Source organism: Schistocerca americana, unplaced genomic scaffold (assembly GCF_021461395.2).
Source record: "Schistocerca americana isolate TAMUIC-IGC-003095 unplaced genomic scaffold, iqSchAmer2.1 HiC_scaffold_882, whole genome shotgun sequence".
Taxonomy (NCBI): Eukaryota; Metazoa; Arthropoda; class Insecta; order Orthoptera; family Acrididae; genus Schistocerca; species Schistocerca americana.
In genome coordinates, this window is record NW_025726656.1 from 42,169 (window position 1) to 52,981 (window position 10,813).

General features: G+C 54.4%; 26 non-coding genes across 26 annotated transcripts; 6 read left to right on the plus strand and 20 right to left on the minus strand.

Moving 5' to 3' along the window:
* Positions 1-27: 27 nt before the first annotated feature.
* Trnag-ucc lies at positions 28-99 on the plus strand. The gene has a single exon. It is a non-coding gene; the product is annotated as a tRNA-Gly (tRNA).
* A 581-nt stretch (positions 100-680) lies between these two features.
* Trnai-aau lies at positions 681-754 on the minus strand. Its single transcript has one exon. It is a non-coding gene; the product is annotated as a tRNA-Ile (tRNA).
* A 198-nt stretch (positions 755-952) lies between these two features.
* On the minus strand, positions 953-1,024 carry Trnae-uuc. The gene has a single exon. It is a non-coding gene; the product is annotated as a tRNA-Glu (tRNA).
* Positions 1,025-1,305: 281 nt separating this feature from the next.
* Positions 1,306-1,378, minus strand: Trnam-cau. The gene has a single exon. It is a non-coding gene; the product is annotated as a tRNA-Met (tRNA).
* A 293-nt stretch (positions 1,379-1,671) lies between these two features.
* Positions 1,672-1,742, minus strand: Trnag-gcc. The gene has a single exon. It is a non-coding gene; the product is annotated as a tRNA-Gly (tRNA).
* Positions 1,743-2,083: 341 nt separating this feature from the next.
* Positions 2,084-2,155, plus strand: Trnag-ucc. The gene has a single exon. It is a non-coding gene; the product is annotated as a tRNA-Gly (tRNA).
* Positions 2,156-2,736: 581 nt separating this feature from the next.
* On the minus strand, positions 2,737-2,810 carry Trnai-aau. The gene has a single exon. It is a non-coding gene; the product is annotated as a tRNA-Ile (tRNA).
* Positions 2,811-3,008: 198 nt separating this feature from the next.
* Positions 3,009-3,080, minus strand: Trnae-uuc. Its single transcript has one exon. It is a non-coding gene; the product is annotated as a tRNA-Glu (tRNA).
* A 281-nt stretch (positions 3,081-3,361) lies between these two features.
* Positions 3,362-3,434, minus strand: Trnam-cau. The gene has a single exon. It is a non-coding gene; the product is annotated as a tRNA-Met (tRNA).
* A 293-nt stretch (positions 3,435-3,727) lies between these two features.
* On the minus strand, positions 3,728-3,798 carry Trnag-gcc. The gene has a single exon. It is a non-coding gene; the product is annotated as a tRNA-Gly (tRNA).
* A 341-nt stretch (positions 3,799-4,139) lies between these two features.
* On the plus strand, positions 4,140-4,211 carry Trnag-ucc. Its single transcript has one exon. It is a non-coding gene; the product is annotated as a tRNA-Gly (tRNA).
* A 581-nt stretch (positions 4,212-4,792) lies between these two features.
* Trnai-aau lies at positions 4,793-4,866 on the minus strand. Its single transcript has one exon. It is a non-coding gene; the product is annotated as a tRNA-Ile (tRNA).
* A 198-nt stretch (positions 4,867-5,064) lies between these two features.
* On the minus strand, positions 5,065-5,136 carry Trnae-uuc. The gene has a single exon. It is a non-coding gene; the product is annotated as a tRNA-Glu (tRNA).
* Positions 5,137-5,417: 281 nt separating this feature from the next.
* On the minus strand, positions 5,418-5,490 carry Trnam-cau. The gene has a single exon. It is a non-coding gene; the product is annotated as a tRNA-Met (tRNA).
* Positions 5,491-5,783: 293 nt separating this feature from the next.
* On the minus strand, positions 5,784-5,854 carry Trnag-gcc. The gene has a single exon. It is a non-coding gene; the product is annotated as a tRNA-Gly (tRNA).
* Positions 5,855-6,195: 341 nt separating this feature from the next.
* On the plus strand, positions 6,196-6,267 carry Trnag-ucc. The gene has a single exon. It is a non-coding gene; the product is annotated as a tRNA-Gly (tRNA).
* A 581-nt stretch (positions 6,268-6,848) lies between these two features.
* Trnai-aau lies at positions 6,849-6,922 on the minus strand. Its single transcript has one exon. It is a non-coding gene; the product is annotated as a tRNA-Ile (tRNA).
* A 198-nt stretch (positions 6,923-7,120) lies between these two features.
* On the minus strand, positions 7,121-7,192 carry Trnae-uuc. Its single transcript has one exon. It is a non-coding gene; the product is annotated as a tRNA-Glu (tRNA).
* A 281-nt stretch (positions 7,193-7,473) lies between these two features.
* Trnam-cau lies at positions 7,474-7,546 on the minus strand. The gene has a single exon. It is a non-coding gene; the product is annotated as a tRNA-Met (tRNA).
* A 293-nt stretch (positions 7,547-7,839) lies between these two features.
* Trnag-gcc lies at positions 7,840-7,910 on the minus strand. Its single transcript has one exon. It is a non-coding gene; the product is annotated as a tRNA-Gly (tRNA).
* A 341-nt stretch (positions 7,911-8,251) lies between these two features.
* Positions 8,252-8,323, plus strand: Trnag-ucc. Its single transcript has one exon. It is a non-coding gene; the product is annotated as a tRNA-Gly (tRNA).
* A 581-nt stretch (positions 8,324-8,904) lies between these two features.
* Positions 8,905-8,978, minus strand: Trnai-aau. Its single transcript has one exon. It is a non-coding gene; the product is annotated as a tRNA-Ile (tRNA).
* Positions 8,979-9,176: 198 nt separating this feature from the next.
* Trnae-uuc lies at positions 9,177-9,248 on the minus strand. The gene has a single exon. It is a non-coding gene; the product is annotated as a tRNA-Glu (tRNA).
* A 281-nt stretch (positions 9,249-9,529) lies between these two features.
* Positions 9,530-9,602, minus strand: Trnam-cau. The gene has a single exon. It is a non-coding gene; the product is annotated as a tRNA-Met (tRNA).
* A 293-nt stretch (positions 9,603-9,895) lies between these two features.
* Positions 9,896-9,966, minus strand: Trnag-gcc. Its single transcript has one exon. It is a non-coding gene; the product is annotated as a tRNA-Gly (tRNA).
* Positions 9,967-10,307: 341 nt separating this feature from the next.
* Trnag-ucc lies at positions 10,308-10,379 on the plus strand. The gene has a single exon. It is a non-coding gene; the product is annotated as a tRNA-Gly (tRNA).
* Positions 10,380-10,813: the final 434 nt, after the last annotated feature.

A 10,813-nucleotide genomic window follows, 5' to 3' on the forward strand; every position in this document is an offset into this window, starting at 1 on the left:
CAGCGCGGTGGCGGGGCGCTCGCTTGTGCGGTGGTGGTGTAATGGTCAGCATAGTTGCCTTCCAAGCAGTTGATCCGGGTTCGATTCCCGGCCACCGCAGCAGGCTTTTAATTTCGCGTATGAGTACTTTTGCCACGCGCTCTTAAACTATTGTTTTTTCGCCCTCTTACTCGCTGCATACCAGCCCTTAGTGTGTCTCGACTTGTCTCGCCTTTGCTCAGCTGACGCGAGAGCTGACGCTCTCAAATCGGCCTATATCAAAACGACAAGCACGAGAAACGACTGAGAGAGGTAAGGAGAGGCGAGGCGATGGACACACAGCACGCCCCCTTCATTTCACGGTGGCGTCTCCCTGGCCGAATCGGGCTGTAGCTCCGAAAACAAAGGAGAAACAAAAATAGGAAGTAAAACTGCCAATAGTGCCCTGTGTTCCCATGCGCTCACCCGCCCAAGTACTGACAAGGGCCAAAGTTGTTACGCATCGGCAATCGGACATTTTCTTTCATTTTCTCTAACCAGTGTATTCAAGATATTATGGCCATTGCCGAGTGAATGCTGTAGTGCTTCCCGACGAGTCGGGTTCGGATCCTCTGTCAACTTCCACGCAGGGTGATGATCATTTGGTCATCACACTCGCCAGCTGAAATCGGCGCTGCCTTTTCGCAGTAGTAAAAGAGAAGTGGCCCGTGGGGGGATCGAACCCACGACCTTCGCGTTATTAGCACGACGCTCTAACCAACTGAGCTAACGGGCCTCGGCAGATGCAGCTGCTCAGCCCTACGCTGGAATCAGATGGCATGAAGCCATACACCATTCCTATGGTCGTCGTGTGTCTGCTTCCCTAGTCTATATTCTGCTGACGGTCACGAAACAGTAGCTATATTGCGAGCAGGACGGGAAACGGCCGCTCGGACAGCTCAAACTTGTCACGATTAGTGTGGAAAAAATTCCGTTCCGGTACCGGGAATCGAACCCGGGCCTCCTGGGTGAAAGGCAGGTATCCTAGCCACTAGACCACACCGGATGCGGCCGTTTCATTCGACCGTTCGTACGGTCGCTTGTCGCATTGTCGCTCTCTTTGCGAGCATCTTTGCACATACTGACTGGCAAGGCGCGCACCTCAAACGTCGCAGAGCAATGCTTTTGGCTTCATGCTCTGCTGGGAGAAGAGGAATAGGGAAGCTGTATGTAGCAATAACAGGAAGTAAACATTTTCCCGCTGAAGCGTTGAAACGTTGTGGATAACAAACAAGAAATAAGTTGGCGCCCTAGCAACAGCACCACCTTCAGTCACAGAAAATTAGATGCCCCGGGTGAGGACCGAACTCACGACCTTAAGATTATGAGACTTACGCGCTGCCTACTGCGCTACCGAGGCAGGCGATCGTTAGACCTTCTGGAATCTTGGTAAGTACCGAATACAAGTGGTAGAGAGTCTGCACTCCCTGGCTCATTTTTTCTGTTGCTACACGTGCATTCACGGCGCGGCAGGCAACTTGCGATGCTAGGCCGACGCCAGTATGTACAATAGCACGCAGGAGTCCAAACGAGCAGTCGTCCGCGCTGCATGATTGGTTCTTTCCACACGGAATCCCGCGGTTCATTCTCATGGCTCACGCAGTTCGAGTGCGAAAGACACGCAGCACCCCTACCGGAGAAAAAACAAAATGATGCATCGGCCGGGAATCGAACCCGGGCCGCCCGCGTGGCAGGCGAGCATTCTACCACTGAACCACCGATGCTCGGGCCAGCGGTACCTTCACGCTGCTTCCCGAGCAGATGTCTCAAGGGAAAGTGGGACTGCCGTCAAGCGCCGTAGCATTCTGTGGAGAAGATGCTGCAGACGCTGAATCCTGCACTGCACTGCTTAAAGATGCCGCCAGAACGCGGTCCTCTGCGTACTCTTGCGTCGCCGGCGCCGACTCTTGCCAAAGGATGCGAAATGTGCGCGGATACGCTGTCCGAATGCGTCTGGATGTGCTCCCCTAGCCTGCCTCGAAATGCGCCTGCCGGGTACGATCACCTTCGGCCGCTGCCGACAGGCGGGAAGCCGACTCAGCGCGGTGGCGGGGCGCTCGCTTGTGCGGTGGTGGTGTAATGGTCAGCATAGTTGCCTTCCAAGCAGTTGATCCGGGTTCGATTCCCGGCCACCGCAGCAGGCTTTTAATTTCGCGTATGAGTACTTTTGCCACGCGCTCTTAAACTATTGTTTTTTCGCCCTCTTACTCGCTGCATACCAGCCCTTAGTGTGTCTCGACTTGTCTCGCCTTTGCTCAGCTGACGCGAGAGCTGACGCTCTCAAATCGGCCTATATCAAAACGACAAGCACGAGAAACGACTGAGAGAGGTAAGGAGAGGCGAGGCGATGGACACACAGCACGCCCCCTTCATTTCACGGTGGCGTCTCCCTGGCCGAATCGGGCTGTAGCTCCGAAAACAAAGGAGAAACAAAAATAGGAAGTAAAACTGCCAATAGTGCCCTGTGTTCCCATGCGCTCACCCGCCCAAGTACTGACAAGGGCCAAAGTTGTTACGCATCGGCAATCGGACATTTTCTTTCATTTTCTCTAACCAGTGTATTCAAGATATTATGGCCATTGCCGAGTGAATGCTGTAGTGCTTCCCGACGAGTCGGGTTCGGATCCTCTGTCAACTTCCACGCAGGGTGATGATCATTTGGTCATCACACTCGCCAGCTGAAATCGGCGCTGCCTTTTCGCAGTAGTAAAAGAGAAGTGGCCCGTGGGGGGATCGAACCCACGACCTTCGCGTTATTAGCACGACGCTCTAACCAACTGAGCTAACGGGCCTCGGCAGATGCAGCTGCTCAGCCCTACGCTGGAATCAGATGGCATGAAGCCATACACCATTCCTATGGTCGTCGTGTGTCTGCTTCCCTAGTCTATATTCTGCTGACGGTCACGAAACAGTAGCTATATTGCGAGCAGGACGGGAAACGGCCGCTCGGACAGCTCAAACTTGTCACGATTAGTGTGGAAAAAATTCCGTTCCGGTACCGGGAATCGAACCCGGGCCTCCTGGGTGAAAGGCAGGTATCATAGCCACTAGACCACACCGGATGCGGCCGTTTCATTCGACCGTTCGTACGGTCGCTTGTCGCATTGTCGCTCTCTTTGCGAGCATCTTTGCACATACTGACTGGCAAGGCGCGCACCTCAAACGTCGCAGAGCAATGCTTTTGGCTTCATGCTCTGCTGGGAGAAGAGGAATAGGGAAGCTGTATGTAGCAATAACAGGAAGTAAACATTTTCCCGCTGAAGCGTTGAAACGTTGTGGATAACAAACAAGAAATAAGTTGGCGCCCTAGCAACAGCACCACCTTCAGTCACAGAAAATTAGATGCCCCGGGTGAGGACCGAACTCACGACCTTAAGATTATGAGACTTACGCGCTGCCTACTGCGCTACCGAGGCAGGCGATCGTTAGACCTTCTGGAATCTTGGTAAGTACCGAATACAAGTGGTAGAGAGTCTGCACTCCCTGGCTCATTTTTTCTGTTGCTACACGTGCATTCACGGCGCGGCAGGCAACTTGCGATGCTAGGCCGACGCCAGTATGTACAATAGCACGCAGGAGTCCAAACGAGCAGTCGTCCGCGCTGCATGATTGGTTCTTTCCACACGGAATCCCGCGGTTCATTCTCATGGCTCACGCAGTTCGAGTGCGAAAGACACGCAGCACCCCTACCGGAGAAAAAACAAAATGATGCATCGGCCGGGAATCGAACCCGGGCCGCCCGCGTGGCAGGCGAGCATTCTACCACTGAACCACCGATGCTCGGGCCAGCGGTACCTTCACGCTGCTTCCCGAGCAGATGTCTCAAGGGAAAGTGGGACTGCCGTCAAGCGCCGTAGCATTCTGTGGAGAAGATGCTGCAGACGCTGAATCCTGCACTGCACTGCTTAAAGATGCCGCCAGAACGCGGTCCTCTGCGTACTCTTGCGTCGCCGGCGCCGACTCTTGCCAAAGGATGCGAAATGTGCGCGGATACGCTGTCCGAATGCGTCTGGATGTGCTCCCCTAGCCTGCCTCGAAATGCGCCTGCCGGGTACGATCACCTTCGGCCGCTGCCGACAGGCGGGAAGCCGACTCAGCGCGGTGGCGGGGCGCTCGCTTGTGCGGTGGTGGTGTAATGGTCAGCATAGTTGCCTTCCAAGCAGTTGATCCGGGTTCGATTCCCGGCCACCGCAGCAGGCTTTTAATTTCGCGTATGAGTACTTTTGCCACGCGCTCTTAAACTATTGTTTTTTCGCCCTCTTACTCGCTGCATACCAGCCCTTAGTGTGTCTCGACTTGTCTCGACTTTGCTCAGCTGACGCGAGAGCTGACGCTCTCAAATCGGCCTATATCAAAACGACAAGCACGAGAAACGACTGAGAGAGGTAAGGAGAGGCGAGGCGATGGACACACAGCACGCCCCCTTCATTTCACGGTGGCGTCTCCCTGGCCGAATCGGGCTGTAGCTCCGAAAACAAAGGAGAAACAAAAATAGGAAGTAAAACTGCCAATAGTGCCCTGTGTTCCCATGCGCTCACCCGCCCAAGTACTGACAAGGGCCAAAGTTGTTACGCATCGGCAATCGGACATTTTCTTTCATTTTCTCTAACCAGTGTATTCAAGATATTATGGCCATTGCCGAGTGAATGCTGTAGTGCTTCCCGACGAGTCGGGTTCGGATCCTCTGTCAACTTCCACGCAGGGTGATGATCATTTGGTCACCACACTCGCCAGCTGAAATCGGCGCTGCCTTTTCGCAGTAGTAAAAGAGAAGTGGCCCGTGGGGGGATCGAACCCACGACCTTCGCGTTATTAGCACGACGCTCTAACCAACTGAGCTAACGGGCCTCGGCAGATGCAGCTGCTCAGCCCTACGCTGGAATCAGATGGCATGAAGCCATACACCATTCCTATGGTCGTCGTGTGTCTGCTTCCCTAGTCTATATTCTGCTGACGGTCACGAAACAGTAGCTATATTGCGAGCAGGACGGGAAACGGCCGCTCGGACAGCTCAAACTTGTCACGATTAGTGTGGAAAAAATTCCGTTCCGGTACCGGGAATCGAACCCGGGCCTCCTGGGTGAAAGGCAGGTATCCTAGCCACTAGACCACACCGGATGCGGCCGTTTCATTCGACCGTTCGTACGGTCGCTTGTCGCATTGTCGCTCTCTTTGCGAGCATCTTTGCACATACTGACTGGCAAGGCGCGCACCTCAAACGTCGCAGAGCAATGCTTTTGGCTTCATGCTCTGCTGGGAGAAGAGGAATAGGGAAGCTGTATGTAGCAATAACAGGAAGTAAACATTTTCCCGCTGAAGCGTTGAAACGTTGTGGATAACAAACAAGAAATAAGTTGGCGCCCTAGCAACAGCACCACCTTCAGTCACAGAAAATTAGATGCCCCGGGTGAGGACCGAACTCACGACCTTAAGATTATGAGACTTACGCGCTGCCTACTGCGCTACCGAGGCAGGCGATCGTTAGACCTTCTGGAATCTTGGTAAGTACCGAATACAAGTGGTAGAGAGTCTGCACTCCCTGGCTCATTTTTTCTGTTGCTACACGTGCATTCACGGCGCGGCAGGCAACTTGCGATGCTAGGCCGACGCCAGTATGTACAATAGCACGCAGGAGTCCAAACGAGCAGTCGTCCGCGCTGCATGATTGGTTCTTTCCACACGGAATCCCGCGGTTCATTCTCATGGCTCACGCAGTTCGAGTGCGAAAGACACGCAGCACCCCTACCGGAGAAAAAACAAAATGATGCATCGGCCGGGAATCGAACCCGGGCCGCCCGCGTGGCAGGCGAGCATTCTACCACTGAACCACCGATGCTCGGGCCAGCGGTACCTTCACGCTGCTTCCCGAGCAGATGTCTCAAGGGAAAGTGGGACTGCCGTCAAGCGCCGTAGCATTCTGTGGAGAAGATGCTGCAGACGCTGAATCCTGCACTGCACTGCTTAAAGATGCCGCCAGAACGCGGTCCTCTGCGTACTCTTGCGTCGCCGGCGCCGACTCTTGCCAAAGGATGCGAAATGTGCGCGGATACGCTGTCCGAATGCGTCTGGATGTGCTCCCCTAGCCTGCCTCGAAATGCGCCTGCCGGGTACGATCACCTTCGGCCGCTGCCGACAGGCGGGAAGCCGACTCAGCGCGGTGGCGGGGCGCTCGCTTGTGCGGTGGTGGTGTAATGGTCAGCATAGTTGCCTTCCAAGCAGTTGATCCGGGTTCGATTCCCGGCCACCGCAGCAGGCTTTTAATTTCGCGTATGAGTACTTTTGCCACGCGCTCTTAAACTATTGTTTTTTCGCCCTCTTACTCGCTGCATACCAGCCCTTAGTGTGTCTCGACTTGTCTCGACTTTGCTCAGCTGACGCGAGAGCTGACGCTCTCAAATCGGCCTATATCAAAACGACAAGCACGAGAAACGACTGAGAGAGGTAAGGAGAGGCGAGGCGATGGACACACAGCACGCCCCCTTCATTTCACGGTGGCGTCTCCCTGGCCGAATCGGGCTGTAGCTCCGAAAACAAAGGAGAAACAAAAATAGGAAGTAAAACTGCCAATAGTGCCCTGTGTTCCCATGCGCTCACCCGCCCAAGTACTGACAAGGGCCAAAGTTGTTACGCATCGGCAATCGGACATTTTCTTTCATTTTCTCTAACCAGTGTATTCAAGATATTATGGCCATTGCCGAGTGAATGCTGTAGTGCTTCCCGACGAGTCGGGTTCGGATCCTCTGTCAACTTCCACGCAGGGTGATGATCATTTGGTCATCACACTCGCCAGCTGAAATCGGCGCTGCCTTTTCGCAGTAGTAAAAGAGAAGTGGCCCGTGGGGGGATCGAACCCACGACCTTCGCGTTATTAGCACGACGCTCTAACCAACTGAGCTAACGGGCCTCGGCAGATGCAGCTGCTCAGCCCTACGCTGGAATCAGATGGCATGAAGCCATACACCATTCCTATGGTCGTCGTGTGTCTGCTTCCCTAGTCTATATTCTGCTGACGGTCACGAAACAGTAGCTATATTGCGAGCAGGACGGGAAACGGCCGCTCGGACAGCTCAAACTTGTCACGATTAGTGTGGAAAAAATTCCGTTCCGGTACCGGGAATCGAACCCGGGCCTCCTGGGTGAAAGGCAGGTATCATAGCCACTAGACCACACCGGATGCGGCCGTTTCATTCGACCGTTCGTACGGTCGCTTGTCGCATTGTCGCTCTCTTTGCGAGCATCTTTGCACATACTGACTGGCAAGGCGCGCACCTCAAACGTCGCAGAGCAATGCTTTTGGCTTCATGCTCTGCTGGGAGAAGAGGAATAGGGAAGCTGTATGTAGCAATAACAGGAAGTAAACATTTTCCCGCTGAAGCGTTGAAACGTTGTGGATAACAAACAAGAAATAAGTTGGCGCCCTAGCAACAGCACCACCTTCAGTCACAGAAAATTAGATGCCCCGGGTGAGGATCGAACTCACGACCTTAAGATTATGAGACTTACGCGCTGCCTACTGCGCTACCGAGGCAGGCGATCGTTAGACCTTCTGGAATCTTGGTAAGTACCGAATACAAGTGGTAGAGAGTCTGCACTCCCTGGCTCATTTTTTCTGTTGCTACACGTGCATTCACGGCGCGGCAGGCAACTTGCGATGCTAGGCCGACGCCAGTATGTACAATAGCACGCAGGAGTCCAAACGAGCAGTCGTCCGCGCTGCATGATTGGTTCTTTCCACACGGAATCCCGCGGTTCATTCTCATGGCTCACGCAGTTCGAGTGCGAAAGACACGCAGCACCCCTACCGGAGAAAAAACAAAATGATGCATCGGCCGGGAATCGAACCCGGGCCGCCCGCGTGGCAGGCGAGCATTCTACCACTGAACCACCGATGCTCGGGCCAGCGGTACCTTCACGCTGCTTCCCGAGCAGATGTCTCAAGGGAAAGTGGGACTGCCGTCAAGCGCCGTAGCATTCTGTGGAGAAGATGCTGCAGACGCTGAATCCTGCACTGCACTGCTTAAAGATGCCGCCAGAACGCGGTCCTCTGCGTACTCTTGCGTCGCCGGCGCCGACTCTTGCCAAAGGATGCGAAATGTGCGCGGATACGCTGTCCGAATGCGTCTGGATGTGCTCCCCTAGCCTGCCTCGAAATGCGCCTGCCGGGTACGATCACCTTCGGCCGCTGCCGACAGGCGGGAAGCCGACTCAGCGCGGTGGCGGGGCGCTCGCTTGTGCGGTGGTGGTGTAATGGTCAGCATAGTTGCCTTCCAAGCAGTTGATCCGGGTTCGATTCCCGGCCACCGCAGCAGGCTTTTAATTTCGCGTATGAGTACTTTTGCCACGCGCTCTTAAACTATTGTTTTTTCGCCCTCTTACTCGCTGCATACCAGCCCTTAGTGTGTCTCGACTTGTCTCGACTTTGCTCAGCTGACGCGAGAGCTGACGCTCTCAAATCGGCCTATATCAAAACGACAAGCACGAGAAACGACTGAGAGAGGTAAGGAGAGGCGAGGCGATGGACACACAGCACGCCCCCTTCATTTCACGGTGGCGTCTCCCTGGCCGAATCGGGCTGTAGCTCCGAAAACAAAGGAGAAACAAAAATAGGAAGTAAAACTGCCAATAGTGCCCTGTGTTCCCATGCGCTCACCCGCCCAAGTACTGACAAGGGCCAAAGTTGTTACGCATCGGCAATCGGACATTTTCTTTCATTTTCTCTAACCAGTGTATTCAAGATATTATGGCCATTGCCGAGTGAATGCTGTAGTGCTTCCCGACGAGTCGGGTTCGGATCCTCTGTCAACTTCCACGCAGGGTGATGATCATTTGGTCATCACACTCGCCAGCTGAAATCGGCGCTGCCTTTTCGCAGTAGTAAAAGAGAAGTGGCCCGTGGGGGGATCGAACCCACGACCTTCGCGTTATTAGCACGACGCTCTAACCAACTGAGCTAACGGGCCTCGGCAGATGCAGCTGCTCAGCCCTACGCTGGAATCAGATGGCATGAAGCCATACACCATTCCTATGGTCGTCGTGTGTCTGCTTCCCTAGTCTATATTCTGCTGACGGTCACGAAACAGTAGCTATATTGCGAGCAGGACGGGAAACGGCCGCTCGGACAGCTCAAACTTGTCACGATTAGTGTGGAAAAAATTCCGTTCCGGTACCGGGAATCGAACCCGGGCCTCCTGGGTGAAAGGCAGGTATCCTAGCCACTAGACCACACCGGATGCGGCCGTTTCATTCGACCGTTCGTACGGTCGCTTGTCGCATTGTCGCTCTCTTTGCGAGCATCTTTGCACATACTGACTGGCAAGGCGCGCACCTCAAACGTCGCAGAGCAATGCTTTTGGCTTCATGCTCTGCTGGGAGAAGAGGAATAGGGAAGCTGTATGTAGCAATAACAGGAAGTAAACATTTTCCCGCTGAAGCGTTGAAACGTTGTGGATAACAAACAAGAAATAAGTTGGCGCCCTAGCAACAGCACCACCTTCAGTCACAGAAAATTAGATGCCCCGGGTGAGGACCGAACTCACGACCTTAAGATTATGAGACTTACGCGCTGCCTACTGCGCTACCGAGGCAGGCGATCGTTAGACCTTCTGGAATCTTGGTAAGTACCGAATACAAGTGGTAGAGAGTCTGCACTCCCTGGCTCATTTTTTCTGTTGCTACACGTGCATTCACGGCGCGGCAGGCAACTTGCGATGCTAGGCCGACGCCAGTATGTACAATAGCACGCAGGAGTCCAAACGAGCAGTCGTCCGCGCTGCATGATTGGTTCTTTCCACACGGAATCCCGCGGTTCATTCTCATGGCTCACGCAGTTCGAGTGCGAAAGACACGCAGCACCCCTACCGGAGAAAAAACAAAATGATGCATCGGCCGGGAATCGAACCCGGGCCGCCCGCGTGGCAGGCGAGCATTCTACCACTGAACCACCGATGCTCGGGCCAGCGGTACCTTCACGCTGCTTCCCGAGCAGATGTCTCAAGGGAAAGTGGGACTGCCGTCAAGCGCCGTAGCATTCTGTGGAGAAGATGCTGCAGACGCTGAATCCTGCACTGCACTGCTTAAAGATGCCGCCAGAACGCGGTCCTCTGCGTACTCTTGCGTCGCCGGCGCCGACTCTTGCCAAAGGATGCGAAATGTGCGCGGATACGCTGTCCGAATGCGTCTGGATGTGCTCCCCTAGCCTGCCTCGAAATGCGCCTGCCGGGTACGATCACCTTCGGCCGCTGCCGACAGGCGGGAAGCCGACTCAGCGCGGTGGCGGGGCGCTCGCTTGTGCGGTGGTGGTGTAATGGTCAGCATAGTTGCCTTCCAAGCAGTTGATCCGGGTTCGATTCCCGGCCACCGCAGCAGGCTTTTAATTTCGCGTATGAGTACTTTTGCCACGCGCTCTTAAACTATTGTTTTTTCGCCCTCTTACTCGCTGCATACCAGCCCTTAGTGTGTCTCGACTTGTCTCGACTTTGCTCAGCTGACGCGAGAGCTGACGCTCTCAAATCGGCCTATATCAAAACGACAAGCACGAGAAACGACTGAGAGAGGTAAGGAGAGGCGAGGCGATGGACACACAGCACGCCCCCTTCATTTCACGGTGGCGTCTCCCTGGCCGAATCGGGCTGTAGCTCCGAAAACAAAGGAGAAACAAAAATAGGAAGTAAAACTGCCAATAGTGCCCTGTGTTCCCATGCGCTCACCCGCCCAAGTACTGACAAGGGCCAAAGTTGTTACGCATCGGCAATCGGACATTTTCTTTCATTTTCTCTAACCAGTGTATTCAAGATAT